The 26,108-nt window shown below is 35.9% G+C and overlaps 1 long non-coding RNA gene across 1 annotated transcript; it reads right to left on the reverse strand.

Annotated features, from left to right (window-relative positions):
* Positions 1–15,012: 15,012 nt before the first annotated feature.
* Positions 15,013–20,133, reverse strand: LOC121243108. Its single transcript, XR_005936062.1, has 4 exons — positions 19,902–20,133; positions 19,569–19,666; positions 17,451–17,563; positions 15,013–15,497 (listed from the first exon to the last, which is right to left on the reverse strand). It is a non-coding gene; the product is annotated as an uncharacterized LOC121243108 (long non-coding RNA).
* Between the last annotated feature and the right edge of the window lie 5,975 nt (positions 20,134–26,108).

Consider the following 26,108-nt stretch of genomic DNA (forward strand, 5'->3'; position numbering starts at 1 on the left):
CAGCTCCATGATCATTCAGAAATTATTATATAGCACTGTAAGTATTTTTCCAAAGAACTATCATGATTTAAATATATTTTTGCACTAACTTATATTATTGTGATCTGGTTGGACATGCCGGACTGAGTCCGAGGAGTTCGGGGGTCGGATTGATTGTGGATGGAGTTGTATGTTTGGTTGGTATTGTGAAATGTTGGTTGTTGGTATGGTATTATTCATGTACATGGCATATTGCACGTATGATCATGTTTGTAAAGGAAATTGGGTTTCGTGTACATGCATTCATATTCATGTGTTTCATGAAAACTGGATTTTTATGTGTTAAAAGATTTTGGGTGCGTGTGTATCACGACCCCAAGCCGAGATGGGGTATTATCTTGGTGGAGCTCCTCTGGTCACTCGGGAGCGAAATATACTGAGTGACATCCCCTGGGTTGTCGCTGGGCTACAACGGGATCGGACGAGATGGTCTCGTGTCGACTCTGTGACCCCTCTGCAAGCGGGCGGGGGCTAGAGGATGCTTGGCCACGTACGCGCTGGGCGCGGAATTGGGCATCGCTCGTTGCGTAGTGGGTGCTTGGCCACGTACGTACTGGGCACGGAACTGAGCATCGCTACGAAGCCAGGACGTGTGGATGATCCCTATGGGAGATCATGGTGCATTGGTTAATGGAATAACGAGCTGTTTTCTGAGAAAATAGCGTGTGTTGATTAAAAGGATTTTATGTGATTCATTTTCTGGGAAAATGATGTTTTATTGACTTGGGTCATTTTCTGAGAAAATGACGGAGTATTATTTTTGAGCCAAAATGGGATTTTGGCGTGTGTTGAAAATATCTATTTTCGGGAAAAATAGTATTTTTGGATCTAATGCATATTTCATCATATGTATGCATGTTGGTCGCATTAATGTATTTTTATCCCGTAGTTGTTTGGTCTATACTTACCTGCGGTACCATTTTGTGGTAACGCAAATTTTCGATGCAGATGAGGCTGAGGGTGAGCCTGAGGATTGGGCTCCGCCCGAGGAGTGAGCTGGGATCACTCGTTTTGGCTTGAGACTTGTAAAATATTTATTTCAGATGATTGTATAATATTTAAACCTTTTTATTGATTGTTTAAATTGTATTAACAATTCTGGTACTTAGTTGTATTAATTATCCGCTGCGTTGTTTTTGTATATTATTGCATGTACACACACTTGACACTAACGTTAGGATGTGTGACCCTGTTGTCATCATCCCGGCGTCTCGATTCCCGTTTCTCTTTACATGGGGGTCGTGGGCGCCACATGTGGTATCAGAGCAGTTCGGCTCTTGGTAAAATCACATGTCCCATACGTGGAGTACTAGAAAAATTTAAAGTTGTGATTTGAAATTATTTGGTTTGAAGTATGTTATTTTAATAGTTTTAATTTATTTATGTTTTTATATTTTGTTGGTTTTATTTATTTTATTGTATACTACTTGTTTATTTATTTTATATTATTTGTTTTATTTTATGGCAGGTTATTTTATTTATTTATTTTTTAATTATTTTATTGTGCACTACTTCATTTGTTTTATTCATTTTATCTTATGATTTTTTATTGTTGGTTTTATTCATTTTGTTGTATATTATTTATTTATGAAATTTTATTTTATTTTGTTTTGTTCGGAGTTGAAAAGCGGGTTAAGAGTTGTGCTATGGCAGGAAGATGGTACGATTGTGAATGTCATTGTTAGACTTGAACATTTAGTGTAGTAGGCCTGAACTCTTGGCAACTGGTTTGTTTTAATATCGAGGCTTGAAGGGAATGGCATGATCTGGGTGAATTCTTTGGAGTAGGAACTCAAGTCGCAACTGAGGAGGGAAATAGTTTTAAATCGCTTAGGTTAATTGAGGTCGTAGCCTCCGTAGAAATTATGTAGTGAGTTTATGGAGTAGGAGGTTGTAAGTTCAACGAATTTCAATGTTAGATTTTTGAAAAGGTCACCTAAGGTTTGAGGCCTCATAGTCTTTAGGAAATAAGTTTATTGGATTTAAGGTGGTAGGTTCAACAAGCAATTGAGGGATTACTTAGATCAGAAGTTTTCGATCTTGTCGACCTTGATAAGCAATTTGGTAACATTCGGGGTTTTAGAATTTACAAGTTTTATAAGGTGAATGTTTTAGATTTAAGGTCATGGATCTTCAAGGTTTTGGGAAATTATTTTTATCTGGTTTAAGGTTTTAGAATTGCAGAGTTGAATGACTGAATTAAATAGGATTGATCTGAGTTGAGTTACTGATATGAGAATTTTTTACGAGAGAACTTCTTTGGAGATGAAAGGTAATGATCTAGTTTGTGTATTTTCCGAGGATTGAAGATGTTGATCTAGTTCAGATAATGATTGTTTTTAGCTCGAGGTTAGTGACGGGTTGAGGATTTAATCCATATCAATTTTAAGGAATAATAGATGGTGCGGACGTAGGAAATGATTCTTGTTGATTTCGGGGATATAGGCCCAGATGGTGGAAATGGTAGTGACAGATCACTTGCACGTTTGAAGGATTATTGGTTCTAGCTAAGTGTGTATGAGATCGATGCGTAGTAGTGGTGAGTGTGTATGCATTTCGGAGAGTACAGGGGTCCTTGTCTCATTTTTGGCTTGGAAGAAGTGTCTTGGGTAGGTGTTGAAGATGAATAAATACAATAGTATTAAATTCAAGATATTTTGGTTTGGAGTTTTTGGTGAGTCAATCGGAGTGTGTAGTCGAAACGGATTACTCAATGGAATGATAGTTGACAATAATTATTGTGATTATCTATAGAAATTAATTGTGACTTGAGGTTACCTAGAAATTTAAATTTTGAGGTTATGCTTTCTTTGGAGATTGAGCATCCAGTTGGTTGAATTAAGGACATTGTTATTTAACTTGAAGAGATATTGATGGGTCGTCATGTTTGGTGTATGATAAGATCTTGGAAGTTGAAGTTTAGGCATTAGCGATGAATAATATGATCAAGTATGTGAGTTAATCAAGCATTAGAATCCTTGGGTGATTTGCATTGGCTTTTGGTGGATTGATGATTTGAGCAGTATGGCTTGCCTTGAGGTTTAATAGTGATGTGTTATTGAATGAGCTAGTCGTGCTAATACTAGCTTATAGGAGTAGAAGTAGCTGGGCGAGTTACCAAGGAGGTTTTGTTAATGTTTTGGTGAAGTCGTTGATGGTTCGTAGTGAGTTTAGTTACTGCTAGATTAGATGTTATTCAGAATATAGGTGATGAGCTTTTGGGTTTAGGTTGTTGGATAGAAGTTTATAGGTGCTCTTTTTGGTTGGTTAGGTTGGAATCGAATCTTTTTAAGGTATGTTCCTTATCGTAGATGAGACGGATATATTTTGGGTTGAGGTTGCTTATTTTCAATTTGGGATGCTGAGGTTGGTTTTCTGTCTATGATCATAGATGTATTTTGCGGGATATTGATTTTGATCAAGGCAGCAGGAGTTAATTTAGGAATATGAGTGATAACTCTTGGTTTTGGGAAAAAGGGTATTTTCTATCAAAAGGTGGTAAGAGTTTTCTGGTTAGTAGGTATGGAGCCACCTTGTACTCGATGGTGCTAGTTTTATGAGGACATAAATTTTATGCATGTGGTGAATTATCAGAGTGTGCAGCAGAAGCATGATATTTGTGGTTGTAGTTAGGAGTTTGGATTTTGTGCTGATCTTGAGGAATTAGTGGTGACTTGAATTTTTAGATGATGCTTGTAGTTGGATATTAATCATTTGGTTGTGCAAATTTGTTATTGATGGTTAACCTTGGAAGTGGCCATTAGGTTACCAAAGGTAGAATTCAATGGAGGTTTAGAAGTTGTAGCATAGGAGCTGATTGAGGTTAGCATGGATTATTGTATGGAGCTATTGATCATTGGAATTTTCTGGATATTGTATTAAGGTTCTTGTGGAAAATAAGACTTTGGTTAGCATAGTCATCTAGGAATATTGTTCGTGATGTGCCGCTGGAGGACTAATACGAGTATGTTGGATATCGCCATATTTTTTTGGAGAAATGTGCCACGTGCCGACAAGTTAAGACTGAGCATCAAAGACCTGTTGGTAAACTTCAACCTCTCCCTATTCCTGAGTAGAAGTGGGATGATATTCTATGGATTTTGTTGTGGGTTTGCCGAGGACCCTAGTGGAAAGAACTTAGTTTGGGTGATAGTTGATCGGTTGACCAAGAGTGCCCATTTCTTGCCTATCAATAATACCGACTCTTTGGGTAAGATGACTCGGTTGTATGTCAAAGGGATAGTGTGTTTGCATGGAGTATCCAAGAGTATCGTGTCGGATCGGGACCTGCAGTTGACGTCCCATTTTTGGAAGAGTTTGCAGGCAGCTTTAGGCACTAAGTTGAAGTTTAGTACTGTATATCATCCTCAGACAGACGGCCAATCAGAGCGTACTATTCAGACTTTTAAGGATATGTTGCGTGCTTGTGTCATGGAATTTCAGGGGAGTTAGGAGAATCACCTGCCGCTAATTGAGTTTGCTTATAATAACAGTTTTCATTCCTCCATTCAGATGGCCCCGTATGAAGTTTTGTATGAGAGGAAGTGTAGATCACCATTGTGTTGGGATGAAGTTGGCGAAAGTAAGTTGATTGGGCCTGAGATAATTCAAGAAATGAAGGATCAAGTTCAATTTATAAGGACTAAAATGGCGGAAGCCCAAAGTCGCCAAAAGAGTTATGCAGATACAAGGAGAAGAGACTTATCATTTGAGATAAGTGATTGGGTTTACCTTAAAGTCTCTTCGATGAAGAGGGTTAAGCACTTTAGCAAGAAGGGAAAGCTTAGTCCAATGTATGTTGCTCCTTTCCAGATTATAGAGAAAGTTGGGCTAGTTGCTTATAGATTTGCCCTGCCGGATTATTTTGGGGATGTCCATGATGTGTTACATGCATCATATTTGAAGAAGAGTTTTGGATAGCTAGAGCCGCGTTTTGTCGACTCTGAAAGCATTGAACTTCAGCCTAATCTTACTTATGAAGTTGCCCCGATGCAGATTGTAGATGGGAAAGAGCAAAGGTTAAGGTCTAAGACAATACCTTTGGTGAAGGTGTCATGGGGCGATCCGTTAGCTCAGGATTTCTCTTGGGAGAGAGAAGCTGTCATGAGAGAGCAGTATTCGTATTTATTTGATTGATTGGCGGTATGTTTCTTAAGTCTGCTCTTGGTTGAATCTTATTCCTGTCTTAGTTTAATGTTGACCTTGCGAATTTCGAGGACAAAATTTTTTTTAAGGGGGAGGATGTAATACCCCGTATTTTAGTGTATTTTTACTGAAGGATTATTTTAATAATTCAAAAATTTATTTTCTTATTTTATAATTATCGGATATTTTAAATGGGTTATTTTATGATCTTTAAATTGTGAAAATTAAATTGTTATGTTTTCTTAATATTTATTTATTGTTGTACATTTAAATTGTTCTTCTTTTAAATTAATTGATTGTGGGATTTAATTATTTTATTTTTATTGTATCATTACGTTTAAATTATTTTAATTGATTTGTTGTTTTAAAATCATCTTCATTGGATCATTTTTGTGACCCAAGAGGTGAGGATTGTACCTCATTTCTTTTCCCCACTTTTCTTTTTCTTTCCTTTCTTTCTTTTCTTCCTCTGCTCTTCCCCTTCCCGCGCGACGTCTTCCCTCTCTCTCCCCGTGCTTCCGTCGCTCGCCCAGTCCACCGCCGTGCGCCTCCGTTCGGCGACACCGCCCCTTCCGTTCGATTCCCCATCGGCCGGCGACCCCACCTCCCAAATTCCAGCTCCTCTCGTTCCGTCGTTCTCCTCCACGCGCAACACCAAGCCGTGGCGTTCACTTCGTTCACGCGCCGCCGTCGGGCCACCATTTCTTCACCACTTCATCCTTGACCTCCTAGCAACCCAATGAACCCAACCCCAGCTCCGATCCGTCACCGGTGAAGCACATCCAACCCCATTTCCGATTTGGGTATTTTTGGCCTAAAACCACCATTTGCGCCGCCACCCACGGCAAACCACCACCACCATTGGCTTCACCGACCTCTCTAGGCCATACACTATCAATTTCGGGTCTTAGTTTGTCCTCATTCAAAAGTGGGTATTTGAGACCCACGGCCACAATGTATTTTACACTGTTACGTTGCTGTGTCGCCACCTTTTGCAGCTCTATGATCCTTCGAAAATTATTATATAGCACTGTAAGTATTTTTCCAAAGAACTATCGTGATTGAAATATATTTTTGCATTAACTCATATTATTGTGATCTGGTTGGACATGCCGGACTGAGTCCGAGGAGTTCGGGGGTCGGATTGATTGTGGATGGAGTTGTGTGTTTGGTTGGTATTGTGAAATGTTGGTTGTTGGTATGGTGTTGTTCATGTACATGGCATATTGCACGCATGATCATGTTTGTAAAGGAAACTGGGTTTTCGTGTACATGCATTCATGTTCATGTGTTTCATAAAAACTGGATTTTCATGTGTTAAAAGATTTTGGGTGCGTGTGTATCACGACCCCAAGTCGAGATGGGGTATTATCTCAGTGGAGCTCCTCTGGTCACTCGGGAGCGGAATATACTGAGTGACGTCCCCTGGGTTGTCCCTAGGCGACAATGGGATCGGACGAGATGGTCTCGTGCCGACTCCGTGGCCCCTCTGCTGGCGGGGGCTAGAGGATGCTTGGTCACGTACGCGCTGGGCGCGGAACTGGGCATCGCTCGTTGCGTAGTGGGTGCTTGGCCACGAACGCGCTGGGCGCGGAACTGAGCATCGCTACGAAGCCAGGACGTGCGGATGATCTCTGGGGAGATCATGGTGCATTGGTTAATGGAATAATGAGCTGTTTTTTGAGAAAATAGCGTGTGTTGATTAAAAGGATTTTATGTGATTCATTTTCTAGGAAAATGATGTTTTATTGACTTGGGTCATTTTCTGTGAAAATGACGGAGTATTATTTTTGGGCCAAAATGGGATTTTGGCGTGTGTTGAAAATATCTATTTTCGGAAAAAAATAATATTTTTGGATCTAATGCATATTTCATCATATGTATGCATGTTGGTCGCATTAATGTATTTTTATCCCGTAGTTGTTTGGTCTATACTTACCTACGGTATCATTTTGTGGTAACGCAAATTTTCGATGCAGATGAGGCTGAGGGTGAGCCTGAGGATTCGGCTCCGCCTGAGGAGTGATCTGGGATCACTCTTTTTGGCTTGAGACTTGTAAAATATTTATTTCGGATGACTGTATAATATTTAAACCTTTTTACTGATTGTTTAAATTGTAGTAACAATTCTGGTACTTAGTTGTATTAATTATCCGCTGCGTTGTTTTTGTATACTGTTGCATGTACACACACTTGACACTAACGTTGGGATGTGTGACCCTGTTGTCATCATCCCGGCGTCTCGATTCCCGTGTCTCTTTACATGGGAATCGTGGGCGCCACACAAGACTCCATGATTTAAGGCATTTATCGGACTATAAAATTTACGGCACTTATCGCAGTTTGATTGAGAAAATATATATCATCCAAAAAATCTCGATTTTTTGACTATTTATTCTCAATTATATTTGAGTGGATAGGACTCCTATTCCATTTTTTGAATATTCATAAGTCATAATTGCCTTATCTCGTCATTCCCCACAATCTCATAATTGCCGTTGTTGGCTCGAGCTTTACAGCACGAATCAGGAATCCAAGACTCCATGATTTACGGCATTTATCGGACTCTAAAATTTACGGCACTTATTACAGTTTGATTGAGAAAATATATATGATCCAAAAAATCTCGATTTTTTTACTATTTAATCTCAATTATATTTGAGTGGATAGGACTCCTATTCCATTTTTTGAATATTCATAAGTCATAATCGCCTTATCCCATCATTTCCCACAATCTCATAATTGCCGTTGTTGGCTCGAACTTTACAGCACGAATCAGGGAACCAAGACTCCATGATTTACGGCATTTATCGGACTCTAAAATTTACGGCACTTATCACAGTTTGATTGAGAAAATATATATGATCCAAAAAATCTCGATTTTTTTTCTATTTAATCTCAATTATATTTGAGTGGATAGGACTCCTATTCCGTTTTTTGAATATTTATAAGTCATAATGGCCTTATCCCGTCATTTCCCACAATCTCATAATCGCCGTTGTTGTCTCGAGCTTTACAGCACGAATCAGGGATCCAAGACTCCATGCTTTATGGCATTTATCGAACTCCATGATTTACGGCATTTATCGGACTCTAAAATTTACGACACTTATCACAGTTTGATTAAGAAAATATATATGACCCAAAAAATCTTGATTTTTTTACTATTTAATCTCAATTATATTTGAGTGGATAGGACTCCTATTCCCTTTTTTGAATATTCACAAGTCATAATGGCCTTCTCCCGTCATTCCCCACAATCTCATAATCACTGTTGTTGTCTCGAGCTTTACAGCACGAATCAGGGATCCAAGACTCCATGATTTACGTTATTTATCGGACTCTAAAATTTACGGCACTTATCACAATTTGATTGAGAAAATATATATGATCCAAAAAAACTCTATTTTTTGACTATCTAATCTCAATTATATTTGAGTGGACAGGACTCCTATTCTCTTTTTTGAATATTCATAAGTCATAATGGTCTTATCCCGTCATTCCCCACAATCACACACATATATATATATATATATATATTTATATATACTTTCAGTTATTTCATTGCAAGGAAGACCATGACATTATCCATGTACTTTAGTAAATTACACAAACAGCCACCCCAAAGATGATCCCCAGCGAAATCAGCCTCTAAGAGAAAAGTAAAGTGGAATGAATGGAACTCTCACTCATTTGGTTATCAGAATCTTCCTTTAATCACCAAGCAATTATAGCTAGAAAATGCCAAAAAGTCTAGAAGGATTGGCCCCCACTTCCAACATATTATCCTCTTGTCACCAATATTAATGCTTTTCCGCCAAACACATGATTGCTACTTCGAAAAATGTGAAATTGAGTGCTATTATTCTCTTACCCAAATGATGGGACATTCATCATATAACATAACTTTTTTTTTTTTTAACAATTATTATTTAAGTAAAAGTATTTATGCAGGTGAGGTTACCCTTTTAAGTTCTTTTTATAAAAATGTCTCATATTTAATATATAATTGTATAAGTTCTTATAAATGTTTATTATTTTCCGTATATAATATTGCCCAAATAAATGCTAGGTCGAAAATGACTGCTCGTAGATGGATTTGGCCACTGTCCAATATCGTTCACTTTTTAAGATTAAATTTGGCTTGCTTTATGATGATTTATGCGATTGTTTTGAAAATTTTTTATCTTCAATTTCAATTTAAACATATTTATATTGAATTTTTTTTTATCAATTACTATTCATCACTCCACACCCTGCATTCTATAAAAAAAATTTCATACCCTATGAAAATATCTTCACCCTATAAAAAAACTATAAGTATAGATATGAGAATGAATAGTAATTGATGCATAATAAATCTCATTTATACGTGTGAAACAGAAAAAACAAAATGGTTATTAGCATAATCATTTTCTGAATTTTTATGTAAAAGAAATTTAAAACGCACTAACTCGCAAATTAATACATTATTTTATGCAAATTATACTATGTATAGAATAATACACGCGTGAACAAATTAAAGCCAACATATATCATTTCACTTCCACTCCAATCGTTGCATTTAACGAATTAATAATTCTTAAAACTCTAAAAACCATTAAGAAAAGACAAAAAAAGAAAGTCTACCATTGGTGGCCACCACTAGGACCCCTTGGGCAGTCCAAATCGAGCTGTCCTACCGGTATATTTGAGTGGATCAAACTTTCCATCTTAATTAAATTTTCTCTACCTATACATCTTAATTAGCTGTAGTTTAGATTAGGAGTTAAAATAAGATGAATTAAGATGAAAGTTAAATAAAATTTTTATTTTATTTAAAAATTTAAAAAAATTATAATAATTAGAAGAAATTAATTAAAATTGACTTTGAATCCAAACGTGTCGTTATTAAGTGGAGTTAAGGCTAATCTTTAACGGGAGAAATTTTAATTATTGAAGTTGTTAGATATGTTTCATGTCTATGCTAGTGAAAGTGACAGCAATAGATTGAAAAGATTAAATATCATGTTCTTCTTATTTTTTTTTATTGAAAAGTGGTTGGGTGTTTGAAAAGCGGTAGGCAACATTGAAGGAATTTATAATATTAAAATCTTGATCTTGTTCTTTGGATTCATATAGAAGCTAGTAGACGGAATGCATATGAACTTGTTTGCACGCGATTTCAATGTTCAAAACGTGTTGTACATATTTTATGTTTTCGTAATACTCAAACAATTTATTCTTTTCAGCGTGCAATGGCCAGCCCCGTGATTTGTGATTAAATAGTCAAAAAGCGGAATAGGAGCCATAGTCCACTCAAATATAATTGTGACAACATTCAGTAAAAGCTGGATATGCTTTCACATTCTTGCGACAGATTGACTTTTCTTGGAAGTTTCATGTACAAGGCATGACTTTTCCTCCTTTCTGACTGCATTTTGAAGAAGAAATCGCATTGATAGTAGTGGGTAGGTGAGATATATTACCCAAAGAGCAGACCAAAAGTATAAAAGCATTAAAAGAAGATAGCAATATCTGGAATCCTATAGTCATCATTTAGACTATCACTTTACTTTATGAGCCTCTTAATTTTCATTACAAACCATTCTTTAATGCTCGTCCGAATATATTGAGTTATTTTAATGTTATCAGCTAACTGAGATCGTGACTGTCTAAGCGCGCTTAGATAGAAAATAATACTGTTGAGCTAATTTCATCCTTATCCTAATGTCTGCAGGTCACTTCAAATTAAATAGACACAAAGGACGTGATAAAAGTTAAAAGACTTTATAAGTGGATCATCATCATCATCTTCCTCCGTCTTCTCCTCTTCTTCTCTTCCTATTCTAGGCCGACTTTCGAATTTTCTTCATTGTCGTGGGTCACAACTCACTACCAAGGCGCAGCCTACAATGGTAAGATTTACAGCTTGGTTGTGGGTCTCTATGACCCAAGAGCACGGTCATCAACATGGATCTGTAAGTTAGAGACGCATGAATGAGATCGAGAGTTACGGGTTTGCGAGTTTAATGACCTAAAGTTGTGACCATGATGACCCTGGGAAATAAAGATCTACCCACAGATCAATTTAAGACTCGTGACACATCGATCTCTATACATATCTATGCGATTCTTACTTACTTTTATTTATTTGTTTGGTTTTATATGTAATTTTGTTAGCTTGAATTTGTTTTTTATTGGATTTGTGAGATTTTTCTCATCGGTGAGTTTGGTTAGCTTGATCTGTAAGTTTGGATTTTCTTTTGCCTTTATTTAGATTTGTAAGATTTGTTACTTTGCTTTGTGCAATTATTTTGGACTTTTTTTGTGAAAAATGTGATGTTAGACGGGGTTCTCGAACGATGGTGCTGCCAATCTGCCGCTCGACATCTGGATTTGGTCACCGGCCAATAAAGGGCAGGGCAAGGGCCCAACTTACCCCTCCTCCCTCCCCCAACAGTCCGCATGTCGAAGGACGGAGCTAGGGCCACCTGTATGGCGGGGGCGAGTAGCATCCCTAATGAAAATTGGTTGTTTTTGTAAAATGATAGTAAAATGCCTTAGGCCTATTTCTCGCTCACTATAATTTCCGTGCAACAAAAAAAAAAAAAAAAAAAAAAAAAAAAAAAAAACATAATCAAATTATTTTTAGCATCTAAAGTATAAGGTCTACTCCCTTTGTTTAAGTTCTTCCATCTGCACAAGAATGTTAGAGGCAACATAGTCCATATATACTTGTGGATAGCATGGTAAACCATCAATAATGATAACAATAGAAAATGCAAATAACAATACAAATATTTTACAATACTTATTTTAATTTTTTATAAATTGATAACTATTAGATAAATGCAATAAATAGTATATCAAACCTGTAATTTTATAACAGTTCAAGATAACTTAGTCTCTTAACAACATGTCCTCACAAAATCTTTTGCAAACATTATGAATAAATTAGCAAAACCATTAATATACAACATCAAATATCACTAACAACAACAATATATATATATATATAATTAAGCTTCTCTAAATAATAAAAGCAATGTAGAAATATCATTTTCAAATATCAAAAAGGTCATTTGTGAATTAATCCAGGTTCATTTTAATCTTATTTAGTACAATTTTTCTAAACACTCAATTTTCATCTAGAGAAGCATTATAATGCCATTGTTGAAACTAATGAGGATGGTCTCAATATAATAATATGAAAAGAAGATGAGATGATAATGGTTATGAATAATGATTTGATAAGATGGATCGTGATGGTTATGAAGATGTAATTTAATAAATGATACAGAAACATGATGAACTGCTGATGAGTATTGGTAATGATGTAATGAGATAAAACGTGGTGGTTAGGAAGATGGGGATGTGTTGAGGTCATAACAATATGAAAGGATGATGAGATGATGATGATGATGAGTATGATACTGATGCAATGAAATGAATGATGGTTATGAAAATGAGGATGTGATAAGATCATGATGATATGAACAGATGATGAGATGCTGATGATGACTATGGATAATTATGTAATGAGATAGAACGTGATGGTTAGGATGAAGAGGATGTGTTGAGGTCACAACGGTATAAAATATGACAAGATGATAATGACGAGTATGATAATGATGTAATGAGATAGATGATGGTTATGAAAATGATGATGTGATGAGATCATAATGATATGAACAGATGCTGAATGATATGAAAAGATTATCAAATGATAATGATGAGTATGAGTAATGATGTAATGAGATGGATCGTAATAGTTGAGATCATGATTATATGAAAAGATGATAAGATGATAAATGATATGAAAATATAATGAGATGATAAATGATAAGCTAAGCTAGGCTAAGAGGTATCGGTGACCTCACACCTTGGCTTACTATGCGATCGAGAGTAACGTTACCAGGCAAGCCCCAACATCCGACCTAGTCGACCCTTCCGTCCAGCCCCCACATGGGGCTGGCAGAGGCCTCCATCTGCATACCATGATGGGTGGGCTTTAATTCTCCTGTTTGAAAGCCTAAGGGGCTGGTGTTGGGCTAGGCTTTGGGCCTGTCGAGGTTTCAACAGTCTACCCAGTCCTTAAATATATATAAATATAAACATATAATATATAAAAACAATGAACAAAACCCTAACTGTAAGTACCATTGTTTGTCCCTGCTCTCATTTCTCTTCTTCCAAATTGTCATCGTCCTCTTTTTCCCCCATCTTCTCCTTTCTCCCTTCCTTCCAGGCTTTCACGCCTCAGTGGCCACTATCCACTTTTCTCTACCTTCCCTTCTCCTCCTTCTTCCCATCTACTTCTCCTCCTCCTCTAAGCCGACTTCAAAATTCTCTTCATTGTCGTGGGTCACAACTCACGGCCAATGCACAATCTACAATGGTAAGATCACAGCTTGGTTGTTGGTCTCTACAACTTAAGAACACGATCCTCGATGAGGATCTGTATGCCATGATCAATCAAGAGCTTTGCCGCCACTACTTAAAGTTACCTGTTGTATCATACCATACATTTCTTGCATTGTTTCCCATGCTTCATAACCCTCTATTTCTTTCTTCTTAACCCACGACTGGAATCGACGGTTACGGGTCTGCAAGTTTAATGATCCACAGGTGTAGCCATGATGACCTTGGGCCATAAAGATCTACTCACAGATCTCAAAGATCTATCCACACATTTTTTTGACTCATGACATGTTGGATCTGTGCACAGATCTGTGCGATTATTACTTGGTTTTGTTTATTTGTTTGGTTTGATCTATAATTTTATAAGTTTGAACTATTTTTTGTTGGATTTAGGAGATTTTTCTCATCTATAAGTTCATTTAGTTTCATTTCTAAGATTGTTTTTGCTTTTATTTGGATTTGTAAGATTTTTAACTTTGCTTTGTGTGATTATTTTGGACTTTTTTGTAATATACCACCCAACATCTAGACGAGGAACCTGCTGATAGGAGCTCGGACCCCCCCCCCCCCCCCCAAACAAGGTCCATGCGTCGAGGGATGGAGGCAAAGCCCATCCTTTTGGGCGTGCAGGTTGCATCCTTAATGGATCTGGATGCTTTTGTAAAATGATAGTAAAAGCTCTTATGCCTATTTCTCTCTCTAATTTTTGTGCAATAATAAAAAAAACATACTCATTGTTTTTAGTGTGTAAAGTAGAAGGTTTACACCCTCTGTCAAATTCTTCCATATGCACAAGAATGTAAAAGACAACATAATCCATATATACTTGTGGTTAGCAAGGTAAACCACTAATAATAATAATAGAGAATAACAATATAAATATTTTACAATACCTATTTTAACATTTTATAAATAGATATATCTATCAAACCTGTAATTTTATAACAACTTCAAGATAACATTGTCTCTTAACAACTTGTCCTCACAAAATCTTTTGCAAACATTAAGAATAGATTAACAAAGTGTTAATATACAAAAAAAAAAAAATGAATTAAGATTCTCTAACAAATAAAAATAATGTACAAATATCATTATCAAACTTCGAGAAAAAAATATTTTTTCGTTGATCCAGCTTCATTTTAATCTTATACACTACGACTTTTTCTAAACACTCAAGTTTCATTTATAGAGACATTATAATGCCAATGATGAAACTAAACACTCAAGTTTCATTGATGGATCGTGATTGTTATGAAGATGAGGATGTGATGAGATCCCAATGATATGAAAAGATTATGAGATGATGAGTATAATAATGATGTAATGAGATGGATGATGGTTATGTATGAGGATGTGATGAGATCATGATGATATGAAAATATAATAAGATGATAAATGATATGAAAATATGATGAGATGATGATCATTAATATGGATAATGAAATAATGAGATGGATCATGATATGGTTATCAGGATGAGGATGTGATGAGATCATGATTATATGAAAAGATAATGCAACGATGATGAGTATGGATAATTATGTAATTAGATGGATCATGATGGTTATGAAGATGAGACTGTAATGTGAATGGTGATGAGATTGTGATGATGATAACAATGATAATAAGATGATAGAGGCAGCGGGAGGAGGAGGGAACTTAGGGATGGGAGGAGGTGGAGGAGGAAGAGGAGCAGAAAAAGATGGTGGAGAGGGAGGAGGAGGAGCCAAGACGAAGAGATATAGGCAGAGTGAGATGATCCCTTAGTTTACTTGCAAGAGGATAGAAGAAGCCTCCTATGTCCTTTTCCTCCCACTACTTTTTGTGCAAGAATTTAAAGTCAAACAGATTTGTACAATGCTTATGATGTGAAGGGCGAAGATAATCACACCTTGTCACATGCTTCCATTCTGAAAAAGAAGAGAGAACACAGTCAATGTATACTCGTGGTTAGTAGACTATACCACCAATAATGACTATAATAAAGGGAATCCTAATAATATAAGTAATATACAATGAAGCAACTATAATCCTAAATGTTAAGCAAATTCCAGTGAAGTAATAAAAGCCATCTTTCAAGAACAACTCAAATACAATAGAAGAAACATGAACAAAGTGATTTTGCAATATCTCACATTGAGAATGGATATAATGTGCGTTCAAGTCTCCCCCTAACACCAATGCAATTAGAGGAAATACATATCACATAAGAAACATAGAGAAAATGAATAGGAGCATTCAATTAGTAGAGACCTAATCTGAAGATAAGCTTACTTTTATTTTGGTATGGTAAGAAATGCATCATTAAAAATTTGGCTTCAGGAAGACTTTATTGGAATTTTCGTTGTTTCAGTATCATTTTGTCAAGAGAGCAAGTGTGAGTGTTATTATGTCCAGTGAACTCAGTAAGATTACATTTAATAAAAGAAATTATAAAACTTATCAGCAGTAGTAACATATAAGTGGATTATAATAGTAACAAGCATAATCTTGTTAAAGTATATATACTTGAGTCTTTACCACAAAAAGATTAGTCATATAAAGCACCTATGGACCCATCAAATAACAGGGCAAGAACAGATTCATTAAAATGCTATTACCCCCATATTTAGCTAATGCTCTGCCAAAAGCACTGTTCCTTCATCTTGCTTTCTAAAATCAAGTGTGGCAAATAGGTGCTGGAAGGACGTAGAAATCCCTGACATTGCATGAAAAATATATGTAAATAGAGTTAATCTCATATACCATTGTTAAAAAGAACACCAACACCCACAAAGGCACACATGCATATGGTTTTAAAACCCACCCTTTATCTCCTAAAGAAAGAATGAATATACTTATATACCCCACAAAGGCACACATGCATATGGGTGTCCGGGAGCAGCGTCCTGACTAATCCAAGGTGTGTACAGGCCCTCGACAAGGAGTTTCCCACAAGTGTACCTCGGGTAATTCAAGGAGAAAATCCCCCAATCCGATGGTCCTTAGAGATAGTTTGTACCCAAGGGGATTTTAACCTTAGACATGTGGGGAAGTATACCCCAAGCCCAAGGCCTTTACCACTTGAGCCAACCCATAGGAGTTGTCAAATAAAAAGAAAAATAAAGTTCATAGGCATGAGTTCATGATAAATCCACGATTGCCAAATTGGTAAAAAAGATTAAATACAACAGTTAAACAAAGCATTCAGCATTTGATAGTGCTAAAAGTTCGATTCTCCAGCATACCAAACCATGCACAGTGATTTAGTACAGCTATAATCAACATTTGACTCAATTATCTTTGCTATCCATTCAAACATTCATCCTAGTTTCAGCATTTAACCAATACTCATAAATTCATAGCAAACATGCATCTTAGATTTGAACGTGATCATCCAAGTTACACCATAGAGTAGAAATATGAAGCAGGCCACATAAATAAAGATATATACTTCAATTTTCCTTTCCTCATACCTTAAATGATTGTATAACTCAAGGTAGAAAGATGAACTGATGAATAATATAACTAGTAGCTCTACATATCATTAGGAAGGTTCACCGCCAAAGTCACAACGCACTCACACATCATAACAAAGCCTTTGCTCTTAACAATCTAACATAAGTTTAGGTTCCATTTAAAGCTTTCCAAGTTTTGGTTCATGCAAAGTCCAAGGAATATAAGTTTGAAAAGTTTGAATAGATTCAAACTCAAAGCCTTTGCTCTTAGTAATTTAATTCCCAAGTACTGCAGGCATAATGGCAAACACCACATCATAACAAAGCTTAATCATTCAGCAGAAAATTAAGTTCTAGCTATATGAAAACTAGGGTCTAGCTATTTCATCTTCTATAAATTTATAGTCTTATTTTTTGAACAGATACCTTAATATTGGAAGACTGGATTTCCTTTCCTGGTTTAGATATCCTAGACTTTGGACCTTAACTCATCTCTGTTCAGAATCTAGTAGGCCTTCGTTAATCAAGGATCTCTTAGCCTTTGCAACATGTACAGGAAAATTTAAAAATAAAAGAGTCAGATGAAAAGGGAAAAGAAGTAGCTGAATCAAAATGAATATAAACAAAAAAAAAAAATTCATAGAAGTATTGACTATGCAATTCTTTGATTATATGTAGGTATATACCACTCGAGTTTTTGAAGGTGATCTCTGAAGAACAAAAGAAAATTTAAATTTTTCACTAATAAAAAACATAAAGAGATAGAGAGAGAACAACCCATCAACCCAAACAAGAATTAGGTTAAAAAAAAACCTTAATAGCGTCATCTCCATGAAAATGAAACATGAAAACTTTTTTGTTTAAACAAGAAAGGCAATAAAGAAACAACTCGTGTACCTCAACAATAAACAAAAAGGAACTAGCTAGAGATATTCTATGATAGAGAATCACCAAACATGAAACAAATTATGATAATTGGTTCTTAAGACTTTTTTAAACCCATATTAGAGCATTATAAGCATTTGATTCATCAAAGTCATCTCTACACTTTAGCTAAAAGTATATGTTTTCTATAAATCCAAAACAATTCAAGCCATAACTCCACATTGGATGAGTCAAAATAATAATATAATATAATTTCTTTAATAATAATTTTTTTTTCATATTTTGTAACTACATTAACTATATGTTAATTAATAATTTAATTTTTACTTAAAATTATTGTTTCCCAACAATTATTTTTCCTCAACCTATTTCTCAACTATTAGTTGAGTTTGATTTTTAGAATAAATATTAAAATAGTTGGGTCTAAGTTTTTAGAATAAAATATTACTTTTGAAGATAATATTAGTACATCTTTAAATTTGAAGAAACACTCCTAAATATTGTAGCTCATATTTCAAATCCTTATTATTTGACTACTCTACCGCAGATCATTCAAGCCACATTTCTTCAAATTTTAAAGATGTCAGTGTTCTAAAAAGTTATAGCAGTACACAATCAGGAATGACATCATCTACAACATTCTAGTACATAACGGCCCAATACGTAAAATGATAGCCCCATCAATAAGAGGCAAACAGGTGGCACAATATAGCTTAAGGATTGCTGAACTCTGCAGGCAAACATATTGGTTACCACATTTTCAACATCTACTTTTCTATGAATCCAGATCAAAGCAAATATTCTGATAAAATAGACTGACCTGAACGAATAAGAAAGCCTTAAGTAATTGAAATATGTAGTCACCACTCACCATAAAAACACTTTTACTATATGGAAAATAATTTACCAAATGAGGCAAAAAGGAATCTGTTGCAAAGAAGCTTACCATGAGGAAAGTTATAAGCATACAATGAATCAATTTTCACCAGACCGATTGTGGGGAAAAATTAAAACAATGGCTGCATTCATTTCACATACGAACACAGAGGTTGGGGGGTAGCAAAGGAAATGAACTATGGCAAATCATTAATGCCAAAGTAACCCTCCTATTACTATCACTTGCAACGTTGTACGTAATTTCAGTAACAAGCATGATGGAAGCCACTGAAGCATGGTTATTTCACACTCTTAACTGGATAACCAACAGTGGCCAAATCATGCACATGATGTTCAATAATCTCGGTGAGTCCCACTGCGTGATAGCTGAGGACCTGGTAGGATACGAGGATAATCACAAAGAAAAATTCAAAATCGTATGGACTCAACGAATACGTTCTCATTGAAGGGTGTGGATGGGCTGAATATTCCTAGTCAAGAGCCAAACCAGAAAATAATTAGACATGGATTTGCATTAAAACTGCAAAATCAAAATACCCCTGTGGAGAATTATAAACATATATGAATCAGTTTTCAATAGAAAGATCGGGGGAAAAGAAAAAGTAAAACAATGACTGCATTCGTTTCAAATACGAATTTATTTAAAGATATAGAGAAGAAAAAATAAAATAAAATAAAAGAAAAAAATACAAAACTAAACAAAACTAAAGATACATTGCAAATCATTAATGTTAAAATTTCCCCCCTATCACCTTCACTTACATATAACCTGCAGAGGCCTTGGAGACCAACGATCGCAGTGGGTCTGCCTTGCCGTGAGAAATCTTTGAGGTGCTTCTCACTGCCGGATAGCTGAGGACCTGGTGAGATCACAAAGAAACATTAAAATCGTGTAGACTCAAAGGAATACATTCACAAACAAGAGTGTGGGCTGAATACTCTTAACTAAGAGAAAGAACCAGGCAAGAAAAACCTAGCTAGCAAAAGAACAAGAAGCATATGCCCAATCCTAAAAGGAGAAGAGAAAGGGGCGAGCATATCGCAAATCTTTAACCCCGAGCAGACAAAACGGAGGAGAGAAAAAGGCGTGCATACCGTAAATCTTTAAGTCGAGCAGACAAATGACTTCGTGCTCGAGCTCGTCTAATTCCAATGATTCTCGCGACCTCAGATCAGACTAGAACTCACCGCTACCACTGAAAACTATTAACCGAGAGGCAATGTTTCGCACCAGAAGTATACCAATTGAGCAAAATCGAGGGCAAAGACTAAACCGACGCAGGTGGAGGAATAAAGAGGAATTTCACCGGAAGTCTCAATAAAAAGGCTACTAAACCGACGCAGATTGTAGAAGACATCAGAGGTGTTTTAACTAAAAGATCAGATTGGGAGTTTGGCTTTATTTTCAGAGAAGGAAACAGTGTAGCTCATGAACTTGCAGAGAGAGTTTTGCAGAAAAAAGGAGAATGCTGCTGGATTGAAGATGAACCTGCTGAGATCAATTCTATTGTAATCAGAGAGATGATTTGTAACGAACAAGTTTCAGGCTCCGTTTGGTTATTCAACTCACTTCAACTCATCTCAACTTATCATTACAATTTTTTTAAATTCCAATACAAAATATAATAAATAATTTAACTTTTTCAAATCCTAAAATAATAATAATATTAAAAAATAATATTTTAACAATATTTTATTATCTCAACTCAACTCAACTCAACTCAATTCAACATCCAAACGCAACCTCAGTTATGAATGAATGAGAAGTATTACTTGTTGATTCAAATAATAATAATAATAATAATAATAAATAAATAAGGATTTCGGGGTTTTCTGTTTTACCGTCACAGGAATGTTTTGTGCTTTATTTTTCAAAATCTTTAATGTTCAAATTTGAAAAATGGAAGAAAAGAACGCCTACATTTTTTGTCCTTCCACCGTCTTATAAACGGTGTTTTACTGTTGCTGGAATGCTGTGTGTTTAATTTTAAAAAAATATTTTAAAATAGAAATTGAACAACGGAAAGAATAGCTACATTTCTCTTCTTCTTTTTTGTTCTTATAAATTGATTTAAAAAACCCACATTTGAAAATATAAAAGAGTAGAGGTACATGTGGTTATAAATTTATGTACCAGACTCATTTTGTTAATTTTTTTTTTAAACTCAAATTTTAAATTTCAAATATTATAATTTTGAGCATATAAATAATTTACGCATAGGGAAGTAAGTTTTTTTATAAGCTTTTCTTCAGTACAGTTAGTATTTTTCAAAATAAAAATATAAAGAAAAAGAAAAATACTAAATGTACTTTAGAAAAAAAAATTGATGCTAAATATACTTCAAAAAAAAATTACAAAAAATTTACTTATTCACTTGTCAGCTATAATACTGAAAATTATGAATTTTGAAATTCAAAATTAATTGGAATTTAAAAACAAAACTAACAAAATGAGTCTTATACGAAAATGACTTGTTATTAAACCAAAAAAACTGCTTATTTGTGACCACCTATTTCCTGTGAAAATGTTTATTTCCTGCTATTTCCTGCCGAAAGTAGTCTGCTTTTATCACAAATAATCATTATCGTTACAAATGTTTATTTTTCTTGTAGTGATGTAAACTTGTAAGTATATGTAACACTACTCAAAGATAAAAGTGTTTGGTTTAATTTATTTTTTTATTTTATTTTTAACAAAAGTTAACAAACGTAAAATTATGGATAGTGGATTCTGCTTATAGGCTCTTTCACGCCTTACTTCTTGTTAGAAAATTAATTAGACAAAATTACGCTTTGTATCACAAAAAAATATTGAGTGCCCTTATTTAAGATTCAACTGTTAAAGCTCAAAGAATAATAAGTTATAAGAGATAATTTAGTTATTTGGTTCTAATGATATGTGTATATATATAATAATAATAATAATTCACAATGCACATTATAACTTTTGGTAGTTTAAAGTGAATGTTGCAAAATAAATATTCTTGATTTTTTTTTCACTGAATAAATATTCTTGATTTAACACAATTGTAGAGTGTTCCAAATTTCAACTAGTGGTTTTGAACAATTAGCATGTTTTTTTTTTTTATTTACTCTTTGAATTTATTCTAGTTAAGAAATGAACGATCCATCTACAAAAAAATTTATAAAAATAAATTCATAAATTGACGTAGTTTGATACGGTAAATTAGATTATAAATTTGTCTTTACATCATTTCAAAATGCTGAGATTTTGTTCTAAGTGTACAACCTAACTATCATCAGTCTAATACAATGAAACTCCAATGTCTCATTCGTCAAAACATGTTTTACTGCACTCATGCTTTCAATTAAGCTTCTACTCCTAATATTTATTTCATACACATATACATTTTAATTCATTTCATCCGTCACACAATTAAACATATGGTTTTCTATCAGTTTACTATTAGTTTTAAATTTATTAGAATTCATTATTTTTGTTCTTTAATGTAAGATTACAAATTGGTAAGCTAAGCTACTCAGCCAAGCAAAAGCTCTATTTTTTGTTATTTTTGTAAGCATTTTGTTTCCAAAGGTGCATAAAACATGAAAATCTCACATAAAATATTAGGGTTGTTGGTTGGCCCCGCATCTAGTACATTATCGCCGCCCCCGAATGGGCCTAGGCAGGCAATCGGCCTTGCCCAAGCAGACGGGCGGGCAGGCTTTTTAATAGAAATGGTATACGAGTGTGGGGTGCAGGTGGGACTATCCACCCACCCCTCATACCATAGTATAAAAGAAAAAATAAAAGAATCCAAATTTCATTTTCTTTTCTCTCTTCTTTCTCTTCCTCCGGGACCCCATCTCTTAATGTCTTCTCTCTTCTTCATCTCCTCCTCCGTCACTTCCCCAACCCCACAGCAGGCATCACGTCTCCTCCTCTTCTTCTTCTTCCTATTCTCTTCTCCTCCTCCACTTTTTCTTCTTCAAGGTTGTGAGACATCCAGGCCACAATGCGGTTCTGGGTCTAAGGCCATGAATGGCTATAGATTTGCAAAGAGACTCACAGACATTTGTGAATGTGGTTCTTTGCCTCGAGCCATAGGCCGTGGTATGGCCATGGGTTTGCGAAGAGGACCACGGTCACTATGAGATGTGGGTCTCAATGTAGACCCATAGCTATGCCATGGTCTTGCATTGCTACAAAGCTTTTTTTGGTACAAGACGATTTTTTTGGATCTGTGTTTCTATACTTGTGGTTTGATGATTGACCTTTATATTTGAGGGATAGATATGTGGATTTGGTGAAGGGATTTGTGAAATCTGAATTGGTTTGGCAGATTCTAAACGGTCTGCATCGCCATCCATCCGCCTGGCAACAAGACTGGACCAGGTGTTGATGTCCATATGCAGGCCCCTCGCCCATGCGAGTGTAAGGGGCGGGGTGGGTGGCTACCCATCCTCTAGGAGTGGGCAGCAGGCCTATAAAATATCACTTATACACAACATTTAGGATTAGTATTATGTGGGCAGGGTGAAGGAAGCCTCATTGATTTTGCAACCTGCAAGTTAAGAACTAGAGCCATCTAGTAGAAACACTATTTTTTGGTAGTGCTTAGGTGTGAAGATCTCCGCCCATGGGCTATAAACGGACCTCATGACTTGCGCATGTATATACCCCCGTCATCAGCACATTGTTTATTGACTTTTTTCACAAAATATCAAGAGTTGACAATATGGTAGTGTTGAGTCGACTGTGTGTCATGGTACTTGCTTGGTTTGTGGTGTTGTTTAAGGTTATACATGATATGTGCCTAGAAGCTAGACCAAGCCTAGAAAAATGATGGGGGTTATTTTTCTAGGTGAGATGTTACTTAGAAATATGACGCATATCACAACTAATATTCTGGAAATGGCTAAAAAATAAACAAAGTACAAGACGAGAGAAAATGTCAAGTGTAAACAATGTACGGGTATGCATCCTTAAAACTTGAGGTGTGCGAAACTGAAATAGAAATTAATAATGATTGTCATATATGTATGATGATAGATATTTTTAAGGAGATTAGCAAAGGCAATTTGAAGTCAAGGTTTTGGATACTAATGGCAATAATCAGAGATAAAGACATGTTACTTAGAGGAGGTCAATGGAGGTCATTTTCTTTTACATATAACTTAGAGTAATCATGTTGACGTCATTCAGAAAAGACATATGAAGACTATAGCCTTTTGTTTTTATAATGTATACATGTTGCAATGGCAGTATTAGTACAGGTTAGAAACGAGATTGAGGATGGTACGTAGTCGTGGAGGACTTAACAAAAATGCAGGAAGAGGATATTAGATGAGAGTAGCAAGTGGCTAGAGAGTGAAGTTCCATATATGGCGTAGCGGAACGACATGAAGAAAAAAATACAGAGTGCTTGGAAGAACTATGTCTTCCGAAATGAACACAAGCTGAAGAAAATAAATCGCCACCTTCATATTCAATCTTTTCAATAATAATCTCTTCTATAATGGTGATCAAAATATATAGTAGGATCACAAAAGGAAAGTGGACAATCGGTAAAAAGGAAATACTTGAAAAAGGAAACAATCAATTAAAGAGCAAGTCATAAGCAAATTAGATGAAAAAATAGAAACATTTAAAAAGGCAGGTTGGCGTTGATAATTCAGGCATTAGCAAGGGATGATGTCGGTGCATTGACTGGAGTTCAACTTTCCCACTGCTTAACAAGATCTACTAGAATCATTGCATGTAGTTGCCACGTTGGTGTCCTGCATCAATTCCTCCCACTGAGAAAGAAACTCCCCTCAAAGTTTTGGTCTACATAGAGTGGTTCATTGGGAGGGTGATATTCAAACAAGTCGGCTACATTGAAAGTGGGGGAGATGGACATGTTGTCTGGGAGCTCAACCACTTAGGCATTATCATTAATTTTCTTCACAATGCGGAAAGGGCCATCTTATTTTGTAGTTTATTGTAAGTGCCCGTGGGAAAGTGATTCTTTCGTAAATGAACCATCACTAGATCCCCTTCTTGGAATATTTTGGCTCGCCTGTTCTTGTCTGCAATGCACTTATCTCTCGTTGGATTGCTCCAGGTTGCTTCACACCTCTGCCTGCAGTCCTTGAATTCTCTAGGCCATATTTTCAGCGGATGTGCTTAGCCCAAGAATTTTTGGAAGAGGAACTAAATCAAGAGCATGTCTGGGAGGTTTAGTATAGACTACTTCGAAAGGGCTTTTTCCTGTCGAACGGGTTACTCATGTTGTTGAAGGCAAACTCTACTTGCGGAAGGTTTATGTCTCAATGGTTCGGCTTGTCACCGGAAATACAACGTAGCATGTTGCCAAGTGTTCTGTTTGTCACTTCCATCTAGCCATCGGTTTGTGGGTGGCAAGTGCTACTGTACTTGATAGAGGTCCCAAACTTGTCCCACAGAGCGATCTAAAAATGAGTAAGGAACTTTGTGCCATGATCAGAGGTAATAGTTATGGGGACTCCATGCAGGTGGAAAACTTCTTTAAAAAATAAGTGAGCTACGCTGGATGCATCTGACATCTTTCGGCAAAGAATAAAGTGTGCCATCTTGGAGACTCGATCCACGACTAGAAAATTAGAGTTGGCACTGTGTTGAGTACGTGGTAACCCAAGCACAGCGTTAAATCCTCCCAAATTTTTCGAGGTATTGGTAATGGGGTATATAATCTCGTGTTCTATGATTGACCCTTCTTCACTTTACAAATAGGGTAGCTTTGCACAAACCTCCCTACATCAAGTTTCAATTGAGGCCAGAAATAAAATTCGGTCACTAAGGAAATTGATTTGTCTCGACCCACATGGCCTCCTAATCCTCCCCCATGCAGCTCACGTAGGACGTGTTCACGCAGAGAAGTCTGAGGAATACAGAGTTGATTTCCACGAAAAAGGTATCTCTCCTGTATATGAAAGTCTAAACTTGGCTACCTTATTACACATTTATTCTAGACCTTAGCAAAGTCCTCATCATTGGCATTCAAATCCCTGAGTTGTTCAAAGCCAGTGATCTCGATCTTCATTGTCACAAGCATGGATGCACGACGGCTGAGAGCGTTGGCCACTTTGTTCTACTGCCCAGATTTGTGTTTGAGCACCATGGTAAATTTTTGCATAAAGCTGATTCATCTGGCATGCATACGATTCCAGCTATTCTAGGTGTTTAGAATTTTAGGGCGTGATGGTCATTGTAGAGGACAAACTCACGTTGAATCAAGTAGTGCTCCCAGTGTTTCAGAGACCGTATAACCATAAAATTCCAACTCATATGTAGTCCACTTTCGCCTTCTTGGAACAAGA

The sequence above is a fragment of the Juglans microcarpa x Juglans regia genome, chromosome 8D, assembly GCF_004785595.1.
Source record: "Juglans microcarpa x Juglans regia isolate MS1-56 chromosome 8D, Jm3101_v1.0, whole genome shotgun sequence".
NCBI classification, from domain to species: Eukaryota; Viridiplantae; Streptophyta; class Magnoliopsida; order Fagales; family Juglandaceae; genus Juglans; species Juglans microcarpa x Juglans regia.